The sequence below is a fragment of the Oncorhynchus nerka genome, linkage group LG5 (assembly GCF_034236695.1).
Source record: "Oncorhynchus nerka isolate Pitt River linkage group LG5, Oner_Uvic_2.0, whole genome shotgun sequence".
Lineage (NCBI taxonomy): Eukaryota > Metazoa > Chordata > Actinopteri > Salmoniformes > Salmonidae > Oncorhynchus > Oncorhynchus nerka.
In genome coordinates this window covers 54,302,890-54,320,641 of record NC_088400.1, presented here as the reverse complement: position 1 = coordinate 54,320,641, position 17,752 = coordinate 54,302,890, and the positions used below count along the sequence as shown (strand labels likewise).

The 17,752-nt window shown below is 43.7% G+C and overlaps 1 long non-coding RNA gene across 1 annotated transcript in view; it reads right to left on the bottom strand.

The window, feature by feature from the left end:
• LOC135571810 (uncharacterized) overlaps positions 1-17,752 on the bottom strand; it is a 171,968-nt gene that overhangs the window by 153,526 nt on the left and 690 nt on the right. The window lies entirely within an intron of this gene.

Here is a 17,752-nt window from a genome sequence, read left to right as displayed (position 1 = left end):
GCAGGAGTGAAAACAATCTGCATGAAAGAAGCAGTAACTTGATGGTTTATTTGTCTGCAGCGTAAATTTCCTACGAAGCAGTATAGTGGCCTTATAAAGGTTTTATCTCAGGTCTAAGCATACTGTACGTCTAACCGTCTACGCCCCCCCCCCCCCCCCCCCTCCTGGCGTAAAGAGAGCAAACGACAGTAAATTAATGAGAAAATAACTTGGCTTTGTGATTTCCCACCTCAAGTTAAAGCAGGGATATTTTTGTAATCTGTTAATTACTGTCAGATGGCGACGGCACCTTTTTTTGAAATGACAGAAACTGGGAGAAGAAAAAACAAGGTCTCAAACAAGTCTGGCGAGGGTGTGATCCTGTCATACCTGATGTAAAAATGAACATCTTTTCCCTTGTTGTGGACCATTACACTGGTTTATTTTCTGTGTGCTACCTTAGTTTTATTGCAAGTTTTAAAACAGTGGCTAAAACTGTGATTTTTATAGTTCACGGTGGTTGAAATACACCATTTCACCTTACTGTACATGCAATGAATTATTATTCATTGCATTAATCCCTGTATAATTCAGTTTACATTGAAAATAAGCTTTGAAGAATACCAAAGATGTCTATATATACAAAAAAAATGATAATAGCTCTTAAATATCCCCCAAATGCATGATTTTTTTCACCAGTGGCTATAGCATCATCATAATCGAAAAATAAATGTGCATGCAGAACATCCACAGCTATTGTGACTACCTTGCAAATCACTAGCTCGAGTTCAGGTGGCAGAGGGCTGACCATAAACCTCACAACATGGCTCCACCCACCTGTTTGTCAGCTGAGGTGGTTTAACGGAGCAGTGAGTGTCAGACTATGCCACAGCTGATCGCCATCGAAAGTCCACTCCACTTCACGCCGGCATTAGGCCTACTGTCACTCGGCAACCAGCCAGAGAATGTCTCTATTTCCTGCTTGACCAGTTCCCCACCTCCCCCTAGTGAGGTGTCATTACTACCCACATCACCATCACGCACACACACACACACACACACACACACACACACACACAGACACACACACACAGCTGACCTAAAACCAGTGGCTGGAAAGACTAACCTTTCCCCCTCCTAAATCAAATCAATACCACTTTCCCGTAAACAGGGAAACATTGCATTGGCATTAATCACCTGTCCTTCCATCCTTGACTGTACTACAACACACACTACACACACTACATTGCCTCACTACACCGCCGGCTCCCATTTCCATTGAACTGCTGGCGGAAGCTGAAAGCACTGACACACAGCTATTGGCTAACACTGGAGGTGCTGGTTCCTGAACGTGTTCTCCGCTCTGCCTCGGTGTTTGGAAACGCTTGTCCCTGTCTTGGAAAGTGTCCCATCCGGAAGCTTCCAACGACAACAACAGTGGTGTCCTGTTAAGAGCTTAATGGCCGGCTTTTGAAGCTCAGAAATGACGAGTTGGTAACATTGGTACGTCATGCATAAGCACTTACAGGTGCAGGCGGCCACGGAGGGCCTAGCTTCTCTTTGTGTGGTGGTGGCAGGAAGCAGGTGCCTGGCTATTGATAGTGAGAAGGGAGAGGGGGCCGGACAGAAGTGGAGGGGAGAGGAGGAAGGTAGAGTGGAATATGGAAATCAGGTGGTGGTGGTTGTGTGGTTTCCTCTCCTGGTGCTGGTAAAATAACTAATCATTGTTAGCTAGCTACCAACGCTCATCTTCTATTTTGGTGTCCAGGCCAGGTGTTTGTGGTTGGTTGGGGGGGTTTATTATTATTTATCATAACAGGTTGCTGTTTTCAATCAAATGAAATGATAATACCTTGGGGATTCCTGCCACCTGGGTGATGAAGGCATGAATTTATTTTGGGATTGTTTTTGTTCTTGTTCACTTTCGATCGATTAGTTCTGAACGAAATCATCTGCATTACGGCATCAAGTGTTGGCCTCAAATGTGGTAGAAATGAGAGGATGAGTACTGTCCCTGTCAAATACATGTGTTAAAGAAATAAGAAATGAACTAAAATTGACATTACCCATGTTGATTCAAAATGATTACTAATGTCTTAACGACTCATGTGATCAAGGTAGTGTATATTGTTCATTCTCTTTCCTAACAATAACTCTCTTTCCCCTACCTGCTTTCCAGTGTAGCGTGCCATTCTACAAACCTGCGGGCTGTTATAGATACGACATTACAGACACCACCACCGCTAGCGGAGACCAGGCAGAACGCCAGGTGTTCCCTCAGTCAGAAGAAGGAAGGGTTTGGTAGATAAATACATCTATATTTACTTTTCTCCCTGATTTAATTGTTGAGATTTTAACAGAAGGCGGTAAAGGAAAGTAGTGGCAGGTAGTGAACAGCGGAATCCTACACAGGTACTTCTGTCAGCACCAATTACCCTCTCAGCGCCCCAGGCTCTAATCTGGCTCTAATCTGGCAGGCTCTAATCTGGCAGAGAAAAAGGTATCCGGCACGCGTCTGTCTAGTCTGTCAGACCTATCGACTTACCTTTCACCTGGCAGTTTAAGCGTGTCTGTCAGGCAGAACTATCCGCTTGCCTTTCCCCTCAGCGTGTAATCGTGCCTAACGCGAAGACAAGCACGAAAGTTAGCCTAGACTGGTTGTTGTGCAAACATTAGAGAACTAGACACCGCCCTTGGCTTGCGGGACCATTGACAGGTAATAGAGCAGACATAATGAGGTCTAAGTACCTGTAATCCTAGGAGATATCACTCCAGATAAGCGGGGACTAAGAGAACTCCCTCAGGTAGCTGTGCCGGGTGTAATTGGTCCCCAGCCAGGCAGGTTGGATGGCAGCTATCGAGATGCTGGATGGGTATCAGGTGTAAGGTGTCAGCTGTGTTGAGTGCACATGGCCTATTGATCCAAGAGAGCAAGCATTTCCTGACCCAAATTCAATTGGAGGAGGTAAATGGAGGTAGAGCAGCTGGCAGCGCACGCACGCACGCACACACGCACGCACGCACGCACGCACGCACGCACGCACACACACACACACACACACACACACTCTCTACCTGTTCTACTCTGCTTCAGAGGGAATATAAAGTGCAGCAGGTGTGGGGAATGGGTCTGAGCCTGTGCAGGTTTTGATGGGATGACACGCTACAAATTAGGCTGCATGCCAACTTCTCTGCCTGTGTGTCTGGCTCTCACCTGCGTGTTAGTGCCATGTCGAGTACCGCCTGCCTGGCAAGGCTAATGTATCACGGTGTGTGTGTTACACATTTTTAACCACATTATGCAAATCACTGAATAGAAATACTGACTTTTTTCACTGACTTTTTTTCAGCTTTTAATGTAATATCACTGTTTCAGTGGAATTATGCATATTCTATATTACTTTGTATTTGTGTGCATGCACGTATATAAGTGCACATGCGTGTGTCATATTTCTTCTGAATTCCTGTTAATTGTGCATTTAATTCATGCTTAAGTGATTTTAAAAGGAATCCAGAGCAACATTATGGGTCTCTGATAGACCTCACATTTGTGGCGAACAGAAAAAAAGGAGATAAGAAACAGGCAAGACAGCTGCTTTTTTCCCTCTCATTTCATCCAGTTATTGGTTAACTTAGTGGAAAAAGTACATTTTCAAGGGATTTTAGGCCGGACCTATCGCAGCCAAGGTAGATGTGTGCTTGACTTGAGGTCTAATTTAACTCCCATGTAGTATTGATCGGTCCGGGTCACCGGGGATCCTCCATGGTCTTCCTCTAGCTGCAAGGTAGACAACGGTAACAGAGAAATGTGTTATAAATGCCCCTGTCCACTCCCCTGTTGATATCAAGCAGGTTTTTTTTTTGGCCATTCTGAGTGCATCAGTTTTTCACATTTACTGTAGTGTGTTGGAACACCTTTGGAGATGTGCCGTGGGGAGCACCGTCGGGCGAGGCAGGCGATGGGTACGTGCCACAAATTGAAGAGAACAGGAGGACAGTTAGTGCAACCGGGGAAACCTCTAAGGTCAGGGCAGGAAGGGCTGAAAGCTGAATCAGCTTCACATGGGTGCGGGGGGGGTCTGAGCAGGGAGGGATGGAGGGGGGATGGACAGAGGAGGATAGGAGGACGCAATACCTGCAATGAGAAAAATATGGATTCCTGTCTCCAAGACAAATTGATCTCTTGTGTGTAGGAGGAACAGCCTCCGAAGGGAATTGGCTCACACTGAGAGAAAGAGAGAGGGGGAAAAAGGGAAAAGAGGGGGAGATTTACTGCAGGGATGGATGTTGGAGCCTTTCTATAGAAGAAATATGAAAACTGTACATATAACTGTACATATTGGCTTAAATAACTCACTTAGCAAAATCAAAGTCAAATCTAATTAATTGTAGTACACAGAGAGAGAGAGAGAGAGAGAGAGAGAGAGAGAGAGAGAGAGAGAGAGAGAGACCAAGTAACTAGAGAGATAAGGTATTGGCAGGGCCAGGCAATACCCAGCCTCCCTCCCTACAAGAGCTCCTGAGTTGCGCAGCGGTCGGTCTAAGGCACTGCATGCTTGAGGCGCCACTACAGACACCCTGGTTCCAATCCAGGCTGTATCACAAGCGGCTGTGATTGGGAGTCCCATAGGGTGGTGCACAATTTGCCCAGCGTCATCTGGGTTTGGCCTGTGTAGGCCGTCATTGTAAGACTTTGTTCTTAACTGACTTGCCTAGTTAAATCCCCCCAAAAGAATGATTCGTAGTCTGTTGTGGAGCCACACAATGTAAGACATCTTACAGCCGGACCACAGTGATTCCTGCTGGAGCCCATGCCAGGGGGAGCTAGGGAGCGCAGGGGGAGGTTGGGGTGGAGTCGGAGCTCCAGACACCTGTTACCAACAGCAGGCTCCCCCTTTGTAAACCGGCCAAGGATTAATGCAGGCTGAAACAAGCTGAAATGGCTGTCGCCACCATGCCAAGTCCATCCACTAACACCACCGCCACCATTTGGGGGATATTTCAACAGGGAGTGGGGGAGAGCCCTCCTGTAAGTGCGCGTCCCAAAAGGCGTCCTTTAATTTCCCTTTAATGTGCACTCCTTTTGACCAGAGCCCTATGGGCCTTGGTCAAAAGTAGTGCACTTGAAAGGGAACAGGGTGCCGTTTGGGATGCAGGCCCTAAGTTCCATTAGGTTAAACACTCATTTTTCAGACAGCATGGAGATAGCAGACTCACGCTGGGAGGAAATCTGTAGCTAGACTCCTGCAAATATGGCAGCGCCCAGTCGACAGTGCCAGCGCCAGTGAAGCTACCTACTGTAGCCTGGCCTACCTCACAGTGCTGGAGACAACATGCTTTCATGTTTCGTGTTCCCTAGGTTGGGAAACATATTGGATACTTAGTGTAGTCCGTCTACAAATAACTACATTTTGGAGGATCCTGGTATTGAGACTAATATACTATGATGCTATTACAAGGGTTTCTCTTGTAGATTATGATTGGATGATATAGCACTAGGTGGGTAAATAATGAATGGTGCTATTTGTCGGAAGACAGACAGTTTAAGAGACTAAGTTTAAAGACTAAGTCAGCATAGCTATTTAAATGAACTACTAAGCAAATAATTACTAGCAACAACATTGTAAAACAAATTACAATACAGTATATACAACAGACTAAATATATATTTTTATGCATATTTTTTATTTTATTTTTTTATTTCACCTTTATTTAACCAGGTAGGCAAGTTGAGAACAAGTTCTCATTTACAATTGCGACCTGGGTATCTTTAACAATGTGGAGCAAATCAACATAAGATGAAACACATTGAAAAATCATGTAATATATAGGGCCTACCCAGTGGGCACAGACGCCAATTTGACGTCTTTTCCACATTGGTTCAACCTCATTTCATTGAAATGACGTGGAAACAATGTTGATTTGACCAGTGTGTGCCCAGTGGGTACGTTTAACACACATAACGTATTATGTTGTAGCCTACATTTGCTTCAATTATTTAAAGCATTTTGTTTTCTTTTTCCTTCGACAGCCATCACTTTGACACCTCTAATATTATATAGTCTGAGATTGGCACCTGTCAGTGTGTGTGCAGCCCTATGAGTAACAGGAACAGACAAGTTGTAACAGACAGGTCCCCAGGTCACACTACTGGCCACTCCTGTCCTGACCTGTGTGGGAGAAGAGCTCCATGTGAAAATAATAATCTAGGAATGTCGCTATTTGCATTTGGAAGACACGAAGAGCCATGAATAAATAGTGTGGTCTTCACTACGTTTTAGGGGTGTTATAAATTATTGGGCATTTTATTTAAAAAACACATACATTCATATTCTGATAATATTTGATTACTGACATTATATGATTTTGTATATACATATATATATATATAAAATATTTATATACATATATACAGTATATATATATAATTGTTTTTTCCCCTCAACAATATACACACAATAGCCCATAATGACAAAGCATAAATATGTTTATAGAATTTTTTGCTCATTCATAAAACGAAAAAATGTGTAATATCAGATTTAAATAAGTATTCAGACCCTTTTCTTAGTACTTTGTTGAAGCACCTTTGGCAGCGATTACAGCCTCAAGTCTTCTTGGGTATGATGCTACAAGCTTGCCACACCTGTATTTGGGGAGTTTCTCCCATTCTTATCCGCAGATCCTCTCAAGCACTGGAGCAGGTTTTCATCAAGGATCTCGCTGTACTTTGCTACATTCATCTTTCCTTCAATCCTAACGAGTCTCCCAGTCCCCGATGTGCCTTTTACTGAGGAGGGGCTTCCGTCTGGCCAATCTACCATAAAGGCCTAATTGGTGGAGTGCTGCAGAGATGGAGGTCCTTCTGGAAGGTTCTCTCATCTCCACAGATGAACTCTGGAGCTTTGTCAGATTGACCATCGGGTTCTTGGTCACCTCCCTGACCAAGGCCCTTTTCCCCCGATAGCCCAGCTCTAGGAAGTCTCTTGATTGTTCCAAACTTCTTCCATTTCAGAATGATGGTGGCCATTCTGATCTTGGGGACATTCAATGCTGCATACCTTTTTTGCTAATCTTCCCCAGATTTGTGCCTCGACACAATCCTGTCTCGGAGCTCTACGGACAATTCCTTCGACCTCATGGCCTGGTTTTTGCTCTGACATTCACTGTCAACTGTGGGACCTTATATAGACAGGTGTGTGCCTTTCCAAATCATGTCAAATGAATTGAATTTACCACAGGTGGACTCCAATCAAGTTGTAGAAACATCTCAAGGATGATAAACGTAAACAGTCTAATAGGAAAGGGTCTGAATACTTATGTAAATACTGTATCTGTTGTGTTTTTTTATATGTTTTGTATATGCTGTGTTTTTTTAAAAATATTTTCGCTTTGTCGTTATGGGATATTGTGTGTAGATTGCTGAGTATTTTGCTGTAATGTGAAAAAGTCAAGGGGTCTGAATATATTCCGAATGCACAAACCTGTGAAAATACTTATAAGATGACATACATACATTTCTATTTCTAAAGCAAGTCAGGACATCTTCATTCATGTGTCTGTCCATAACAGTCACTGACAGCATATCTATCTAAGCGAATAGCAGCAGTGAGATTCTAACGTCATCTATCATCCTGTTCCCTCCATGGCCTATTTGTGTTTGCCTTGTCCACTGCACAATACAGAATCCATGTAATGCATCAAGCCATGATTTCTGACAGAAGTGGAGGTAATAACTTTAGGAAACCTTGTTCGACTGTTACTTTCCCTTTCACTGGCCCCGCCACTGCTGTTATGTCAGCCATCGATCGTGTGCGGAGACAATTCATTTCATTTCAGTCACACGCCATGATGGACCTGTGCCTCAGCTCCTGACTTATTCTAGACCCTTCCATTTCTCTGCCTGGCTGGCTGGCTCAGGGATGGGAATGTGGAGTGGGAATGTCTTATGCTTGGGAAGTCTATTGATTTGCTGTGTCAGTGGTTGGACAGACAGCTCAGGAGGAACTGACACTTTTCTCTTAGAGTCATTTCTTTTCTCTGTCACCGAGGGCGAGCTGCTCACCGTCTTTGATTTCTAATATCTTTTGTTTGCGACTTGCATTTGGAATGTACTGAAGATTAATAGATATTCAGCAGCTCTTGGTAGGACACTGGAAGTTTGCTTTAAACATATTCAGTGGGGCAAAAAAGTATTTAGTCAGCCACCAATTGTGCAAGTTCTCCCACTTAAAAAGATGAGAGAGGCCTGTAATTTTCATCATAGGTACACTTCAACTATGACAGACAAAATGAGAAGAAAAAATCCAGAAAATAGTAGGAATTGTAGGATTTTTAATGAATTTATTTGCAAATTATGGTGGAAAATAAGTATTTGGTCACCTACAAACAAGCAAGATTTCTGGCTCTCACAGACTTTTTCTTTAAGAGGCTCCTCTGTCCTCCACTCGTTACCTGTATTAATGGCACCTGTTTGAACTTGTTATCAGTATAAAAGACACCTGTCCACAACCTCAAACAGTCACACTCCAAACTCCACTATGGCCAAGACCAAAGAGCTGTCAAAGGACACCAGAAACAAAATTGTAGACCTGCACCAGGCTGGGAAGACTGAATCTGCAATAGGTAAGCAGCTTGGTTTGAAGAAATCAACTGTGGGAGCAATTATTAGGAAATGGAAGACATACAAGACCACTGATAATCAGCCTCGATCTGGGGCTCCACGCAAGATCTCACCCCGTGGGGTCAAAATGATCACAAGAACGGTGAGCAATGTGAATGACCTGCAGAGAGCTGGGACCAAAGTAACAAAGCCTACCATCATTAACACGCTACGCCGCCAGGGCCTCAAATCCTGCAGTGCCAGACGTGTCCCCCTGCTTAAGCCAGTACATGTCCAGGCCCATCTGAAGTTTGCTAGAGGGCTTTTGGATGATCCAGAAGAAGATTGGAAGAATGTCATATGGTCAGATGAAACCAAAATATAACTTTTTGGTAAAAACTCAACTCGTCAGGTTTGGAGGTCAAAGAATGCTGAGTTGCATCCAAAGAACACCATACCTACTGTGAAGCATGGGGGTGGAAACATCATGCTTTGGGGCTGTTTTTCTGCAAAGGGACCAGGACGACTGATCCGTGCAAAGGAAAGAATGAATGGGGCCATGTATCGTGAGATTTTGAGTGAAAACCTCCTTCCATCAGCAAGGGCATTGAAGATGAAACGTGGCTGGGTCTTTCAGCATGACAATGATCCCAAACACACCGCCTGGGCAACGAAGGAGTGGCTTCGTAAGAAGCATTTCAAGGTCCTGGAGTGGCCTAGCCAGTCTCCAGATCTCAACCCCATAGAAAATCTTTGGAGGGAGTTGAAAGTCCGGGTTGCCCAGCAAAACATCACTGCTCTAGAGGAGATCTGCATGGAGGAATGGGCCAAAATACCAGCAACAGTGTGTGAAAACCTTGTGAAGACTTACAGAAAACGTTTGACCTCTGTCATTGCCAACAAAAGGTATATAACAAAGTATTGAGATAAACTTTTGTTATTGACCAAATACTTATTTTCCACCATCATTTGCAAATAAATTCATTAAAAATCCTACAATGTGATTTTCGGGATTTTTTTTCTCATTTTGTCTGTCATAGTTGAAGTGTACCTATGATGAAAATTACAGGCCTCTCTCATCTTTTTAAGTGGGAGAGCTTTCACAATTGGTGGCTGACTAAATAATTTTTTGCCCCACTGTATATGTTTAAACCCACATTTTTGGCAAAACTCCTTAATTAGACATTTTGTACTGTACTGTTTGCAGCTTGCATTGGGAATGTACATACAGTACATACTATACATACAGTACATACTATACAATAAAAGGACCTTGTGGTTGCTGTGCTTGGTGTTGTAGCCCCCAGGTCACAGGTCAATCCTGATTTTTAACAGTGTTCAGTCCCTAACCAACACCTGATCTCGTGGGCCTCGCGCCAAAGATACAAATGCAAACTGACACATGACTAAAAGGGGCAAGGGCAAAAAGTGTCCTTTTGTTATTAAATATTCTCCTTGCTCAGAAAAATCTACATCCCAAATGGTAATACGTTAGGTAGGAGAATACACATGTAGACTTAAATGAAAAAAGAAGAGGCAACGCTTTTAAATGCATTACTGTGAGTGTGTGTAGTCGTGCTAGTTCCTCAGGTCAGTGCTGTAATGCAAATTGCCTTGTCACTTCGTTGGCTATGGGATGGCTAGACAGGGGAAATTCAGGCCGCCGAACCTCCAACACACTTACACAGAGAAACCCAACCTCAGGCTAAACTAAGCCTCAACCTGAACTTGTGTGCATCCCAAATGCCAACCTATTATCTTTAGAGTGCACTACTGTTGACCAGGGCCCATATGGGCTTTGGTCAAAAGTAGTGCACTATATAGGGAGTAGGGCACCATTTAGGAAGCACATTGGAGTTCATTTTGTTTCACCATGTCTGGAGCTAAAAAAAAATAGCCCCAAGACAATTTTTTCTTCCGTTTCCTTACTGTTTCAGTGCAAGTTCTGGAATTACCGGGTGAAAGGTAAATCGGAACAAGGAAAGAGAGCTTATTTTAAGCTCTCCCAATTGTTCAGACGGCAAGGCCTAGTCGGCGAAACCTCTATTTGCTACACTGGAAAACTATGGATAATATTTTTTACAAGCCTGAAGCTGGAAAGGAAATAGTGTAGAGAAAGGTGCTATCCAAATCAGAAATGCATTCCCTTCCATGTGCAGTGCAAGCCCAACATTTACTAAAGAATATAACCACCTCAGAATCAAACAAAAAACAATATTTTTTTTATCTCTTTAGAAATCACTCCATGTGTATTTTATTTAAAACAAATCCAAAATCCATCATTCATCAAAACATTTCATTGTCTCCAGCAGCATTTTAGTACTCTCGGGTTTGATCACTTCAAAGCGGTTAAACAACCCAGGAAGACTTTGACATGGTCACGCAGTGTTAGTTTATCAGAGTGGGGGTAAGAGAAAAAGTTCATTAAATACCTCAGGGATTAAAGTCTGTGAGGCTCTGTCAGTCTGGCATCTGTGCTGGAAACGGTTAAAACCTTTCGCACCTGCTGCCCAAGTCTCTGACAAGCCTTCCCCTCCATGCACCACCCTCCACCATTTGTGAAGGCAGCTAGCAGGCTGTTGAAAGCCACTCTTGCCTGGAATTCAAAGGCCCTTCACCTGACTAATGAAATCAGCCAATTTAGCTGAAACATAAGTTGGGCTTGTAGATAGCACTGAGGCATTTATTTAAAGTGAGAGTTTTTACTTCAAAGGGTCTAAGAGAGTGCCAACCGAAGCACGGCGAGAGAGCGCAGAGTTACGGGGAGGTGGGCAAATCTGTAAAGCGCTGGAGCTGAACGAGGCTAGTCACCTAATCAGGAATAGATTTTACTAGCCCTGTTGCTCTAATCCTGACAAGCCGTCTACCATTGAGCACCGTATGTCTGTCTGTCGCCCCTATTCTCTTCTCCCTTCCCTTCCCTAAAACACATTTAATTCCACTGTTGAAGACATCAGGAGAATGTATTTATCGTGCTAGTAAGTCAGCCGAGTGGTGATCAGAGAGAAAGGTTGCTGGACTAGGTTCTGTATGGTTTTGATGATTAGGTAGGACACATGCAGGCTCCGTCCAAAATGCGGGTTTGTGCTTCTTTCGTAAGTGGGGTAAAAAAAAATCAATATTCCGACTCCGGGAGCCTTCAAAGGCATCCAAAAGTAGCCAAGTGAAAATACTTCTGTGTGTGAAGTCATCAATCGAAGCGCAATCGCTGTTGATCTGTTTTTTTTGCTTGTATGAAACAAAGAAAGGTGTTTCAAAAATGAACATAAAGGAAAGTTCAATCACAGAACCGCCGATGTATTCCGTTTGTACAGGGAATATAAACTTTCTTTCACTGATCACCGGGCTGCTTCGTCTGTCAATCCTCTTCCAGTACATATGAAAGTCCATTCCTTTTCACTGTTTTGACGATATGCCACAGCATCATTGCTGCGATGATTAGAGGCCAACTACGCAACCTACCGTAAATTACGAAGAGATCAAAATCCAAATGAACATTCAAAATATTTGATTTATGAGGGGGCCCACCTCTTGTAATTGCTATGGACATGCGTAACTTTGAAATGCAACAGGAAACACCTCACATACTGTAAGTAAACGTGTAAACAGAGTTCTTTTGTATATCCTCTGTACCTTTCAGCGGCAGAAGCCGTGGAAACGTCTGTTTAATAGGAGCCAAATGTCTGCAAATTATTTTACCAAAGCGTTGTTTTTAATTGATCGACTGGGGACCATCTGTGGAATGGGGCGTGCGTCTCAATGTTCAGAGAGCGAGACAAGAGGGATTGCGGGTAGACAGAGAGCGCCTATCACTACCCGGGACCGGGCCCGACCTGCTCTGTAATTACTTAATTCACATGAACCAACATAACACAAACCTGCAAACCTTGACAGTAGTCCGGGGAGGAGTGTTACTGTTAACCCTTTTATCAAGCAGACATAATCTGTTTGACAGTTTCATATTCAGTGTAGACATTTTCTCACGGGGTCTTATTTATATTAACATGATATAGTACCGTGTCATTTGAATGGCCTTAAGTAGATATGTGTTAGGTGTTTCATACAAATGTAGGCCATCACTTTGACAAAGACAAGCGAATTGAAGATTCTGTTGTCCACTGAGATGTACACTACCGGTCAAATGTTTTAGAACACCAACTTATTCAAGGTTGTTCTTGATTTTTTCTATTTTCCTACGTTGCAGAGTAATAGTGAAGACATCACAAGTATGAAATAGCACATATGGGATCATGTAGTAACTAAAAAAGTGTTAAACAAATCTAAATATATTTTATATTTGAGATTCTTCAAAAAGCCACCCTTTGCCTTGATGACACTCTTGGCATTCTCTCAACCAGCTTCACCTGGAATGCTTTTCCAACAGTCTTGAAGGAGTTCCCACATACGCTGAGCACTTGCTGGCTGCTTTTCCTTCACTCTGCGGTCTGACTCATCCGAAACCATCTCAACTTGGTTGAGGTAGGGGGATTGTAGAGGGCAAGTCATCAGCACTCCATTACTCTCCTTGGTAAAATAGCCCTTATGCAGCCAGGAGGTGTGTTGTATAATTTTCCTGTTGAAAAACAAATGATAGTCCCACTAAGCCCGAACCAGATGGGATGGCGTGTCGTTGCAGAATGCTGCGGTAGCCATGCTGGTTAAGTGTGCCTTGAATTCTAAATAAATCACAGACAGTGTCACCATCAAAGCACCCCCACACCATAACACCTCCTCCTCCATGCTTTATGGATGGAAATACACATGCGGAGATCATCTGTTCACCCACACCGCATCTCACAAAGACACAGCAGTTGGAACCAAAAATCGTCAATTTGGTCACCAGAACAAATTTCCACCAGTCTAATGTCCATTGCTCGTGTTTCTCTTATTGGTACTTTCAGTAGTGGTTTCTTTGCAGCAACTGGACCATGAAGGACTAATTCACGTAAACTCCTGTGAACAGTTGATGTTCAGATGTGTCTGTTACTTTTACTCTGTGAAGTATTTATTTGAAGAATCTGAAATATAAAATATAGTTTGATTTGTTTGACACTTTTTTGGTTCCTACATGACTTCAATTGTGTTATTTCATAGTTGTGATGTCTTCACTATTATTCTACAATGTAGAAAAGAGTACAAATAAAGAAAAACCCTTGAATCAGTACTGCAGGTATTCTTTTGACCGGTAGTGTACGTGTACAGAAGATGGCTGTCCTCCAACTAAAATGTCGCTCTTTGACCGTTCTTCTCATCGAGAAATTGGTGACAGTTAAGGTTTCTTTAGGGATTGTTAGTTGTGAATCGAAACTCATTTCAGGGGTGTGCCTCTCAAACATGTTCTCACCAGGGCCGGGCTGTCACTCCCAGGTAGGGCTAAGGGACTGGTTAAACCCTGAGACTGGGGGAGAGAGGCAGGGGAATCTGGGTTAACGTCCCCAGATCCTGTCCCTCCGGGCTGGATGTGAACTATGCAGCCTGTAGTGGTGTCTCTTTTATACACCTCCCCTTTGCACACACACACACACACACACACACACACACACACACACACACACACACACACACACACACACACACACACACACACACACACACACACACACACACACACACACACACACACACACACACACACACACACACACACACTCCAACATAATCGTCACATTGCTTCATATGCAGCACACAGCCTGCAAATCATTGTTCCCTATAATAAAAAAGAGGGGACTAAAACATATTTGAGATCTAGCTAAACTCAACCTTAACTAGAGAGATCGATTGAGAAGCCATGTGAAGGGAAAAATCTTTTAGACTAAAACATCAAAGCTGTTTTTTTCTCTCCATCTCTCTTTCCCTGTCCACCACTCTTCCACAAGGGTCTCTGGAGTACAGTCTTTACTCCTGAGTTTTTTTCCACGGGTTAGTCTGAGTGCTCCTTCAAAATCTACCAAAGAGAGGCAGCCGAAAGTGATTGAGGGAGAGAGAGGGAAAGGTGGAGGAGAGAGGGAGCTGTTAAGGTAACCTCTTCAAAAAAATCTATGATGCAAAGTTCACCAAAGAGAGGCGGCCGAGAGTGAGTGAAGGCGAGAGAGGGAAATCTAAAGGAGAGTGAGACGAGAGAGAGAGAGAGAGAGAGAGAGAGAGAGAGAGAGAGAGAGAGAGAGAGAGAGAGAGAGCGAGAAATCTTCCACTGGCAGTATGGACTAGGAAAAGGCTCAAGCATGACTAAAAAGTACATTCACCGCTAGTCAGTGAATTTTGCTCCCTATTTGTCACTGCCACCTTGGAGAGCGGTAAGCATTAATAATGCATGGGCACTGGGAATGTATTAGCGGCTATCCTAGCGGAGAGAAATCAGTCGGGATCGCGGATGCACTGTGGAGGAGAGAGGGAGCTGTTAGGGGAACACGAAGCACGGACGGGAGAAGAGAGGGAGAGGAGAGAGAAAAGCTTTGGTGCTTGGCGCTCCAGCCGAGTCGTTCTCTTTGTGTCTGTGTCTGTGTCTGTGTCTCTTTCTCCATATCTCTCTCTCTCTCTCTCTCTCTCTCTCTCTCTCTCTCTCCTCTTCTTATTTATTGAAGAGGTTTTTGGAGACGTGTCAGGTGTGGCGCATGCAATGCATCATCGGAGAAGGAGCCCCAGCCAAAGTCCCCAGGAAGGGAGGGTAATTGAGTTCATTGATCAAATAGAGGGAGGCCCCCCTGACGAGTACCTCCATGACCACTATCTCGTCTGTCTGCTACCTTTGTGTAACACTAGAAAGGACCTGCCCTGGGGTCACAGACTCTCCCTACCGCCAGCTAGCTAGGTAAACAAGGGAGTAGTGACAGGGCCTGGTTTCCAAATGGCACCCTATTCCCTAGGTAGTGCACTACTTTTGACCAGAGCCCTATGGGCCCTGTTCAAAACTAGTGCACTATATAGGGAATACGGTGCCATTTGGGACGCAGAGGGAGCAAACAGCCTCGTCATTCCATTTGCAGGAAATATGCTTTTCTCATCTCTCCAGGGCTGTGTCTGTAATTTGTATTATTCTACTGCAGAGACCTCCATCTGCTATATCTAATTTATCTCACCAGTTGTTTGAAACCAAACCTAGTAGGTGAAATTGCAGGCAAATTGTGTGCATCAATAAAAACACATTTTATATTCAGATATCAGTACCTGTACATATCCAAATATGCTCATAATTACATAGTTGCACTCAGGAATGTATTGTTTTTCATTCTAGCAAGACTAGGTTTCATGTTCTCATATAGAGGACACAGATCACAGGACAGACACTGCTCTCAAATTCACTGCATGTGGAAAGCAACCACACACACACGTCACAAAAAAACACTGGGCCTTGCAAGTGCTTGCCAAAATCCCTATTCTTCTAACTGTGTCACCTCTTGTCAGTTTCAGGACCTCTCTCTCTCTGTCTATATAATCTCCTCAACTCGACAGAAAGACCCTCATCGCTGGCCAAGTCCCAGACAGTCGCAGCTTTGTGTGAATTTTTTTGGGGGAAAATAAAGGTATGACAGTTGTGGCTTCAGATGGGAGTGTGATCCTTTGATCACATCACTTAGCTTTCTAACACTGCGACTGGGCCAAGTCACTAATGACACTCTGAGGCCTGTAGATAGGCCCCGAGCCTGAACGTGACACAGTCCGTCTGCTGTTCAAACTAAACTCTCCTCCATTGGCTCCATGAGCAACACCACGCACGCACACGTACACACTCGCATACACACACACACTCAATAGGAAACACATTGAAATGGTATACTGGTAATATCTGTGATATTACAACCACCATTTTTCGGGAAGACCCCCTGGCACCATTTGTTGAGGTACAGCGAGGGTCTGTGTGCTGCACCTTAAGGCACCAGAAAGGATTTACAACAAAAGGTTTGCAATGAGTAGAATGGTGAGTTGTGACACCTGACGTCACCATTCTATTCTGCCTTATCCTCTTATACCCTTCTCCAGTACACACACACACACACACACACACACACACACACACGCACACACACATGCACACACACACACATTCACACTCACACAAGTAGTCCCTCATATCAAAGTAATGTTCCTCAGAGACGGGATGTTTTTAGACACATACACATCAGTGGCGGGCCGCAGAGATTCCATCTGATGGCTCAGAGCTATGAGAGCACTCTTTGCAATTTCCAATAAAGTGAAGCTGGATTTAGTGTGAGCCTAGGGGCATTCCTCGAGGACATGTTTCAAGGCATTACAGCTAGCTCGCTGTAACACACACACACACACACACACACACACACACACACACACACACACACAACACCAAAGAGATGACCAGCGACAGCTGATACTTACTGTAGTCTGTCAAGGAGTGCTCAATACACACACACACACATGCACGCACGCACACGCACACTTCCTGGTGGATTAGAGCGCTGTAGTGTAACAACACTTCACAATATGATTGTTGCTATAGGGCATTACTTCATTTGAGTCCCACTTCCACTATCTGTATAGATGTGATTGGAATGTGATCTGACTCCTCTGATCTGGCTCCTCTTCTTTAATCGCTCCAGCTCTGAGAGACGTACATCGGCCCGCCACGGTTCAATTTGCATTTTGTTACTTCAGACATTTGATATTTCATAATGGCAGCACGCTGTAGAGTTCAACTGAGAAGATCAGATCTCCTGACGTGCCACACGCTACATGTTTCAAAAGTTGGAAGTGATTCATCAAAATATATGCGTTTACATTTTCAAAGAGCTGAAGTTAGTGGGATCCAGGCCAGGACTCCTCCTGTGTCATTAGTAATAATAGGAAACATCTCCTTTAATGTTTCAGTGAAAAATCATGACCTATGGTACCACTAAAACAGGGTATCGTACCATATTAAACTTACCACAGGATCAGGTCTCCCTGTTTCTATAATCCTATTCGAATACGATTTAAATCCCACTCCTACATTCGGCACTCCTGCTCTGAGATGCTTTGTAAGCAAGGCCCTAGATATTCCTGAATGATCGCGCACATTTCTTAATCAGAAGGTGTAAGGAGGATGCTCTAACTGTGAGGATGTACTAACTATCAGGTTAGTAAAGGTGTAACCTCAAATTAGGCAGTAAGTGATTTTAATTAGGTTACATTTGAGGATTTCAGGAGAAAATAACGTGTCACTGT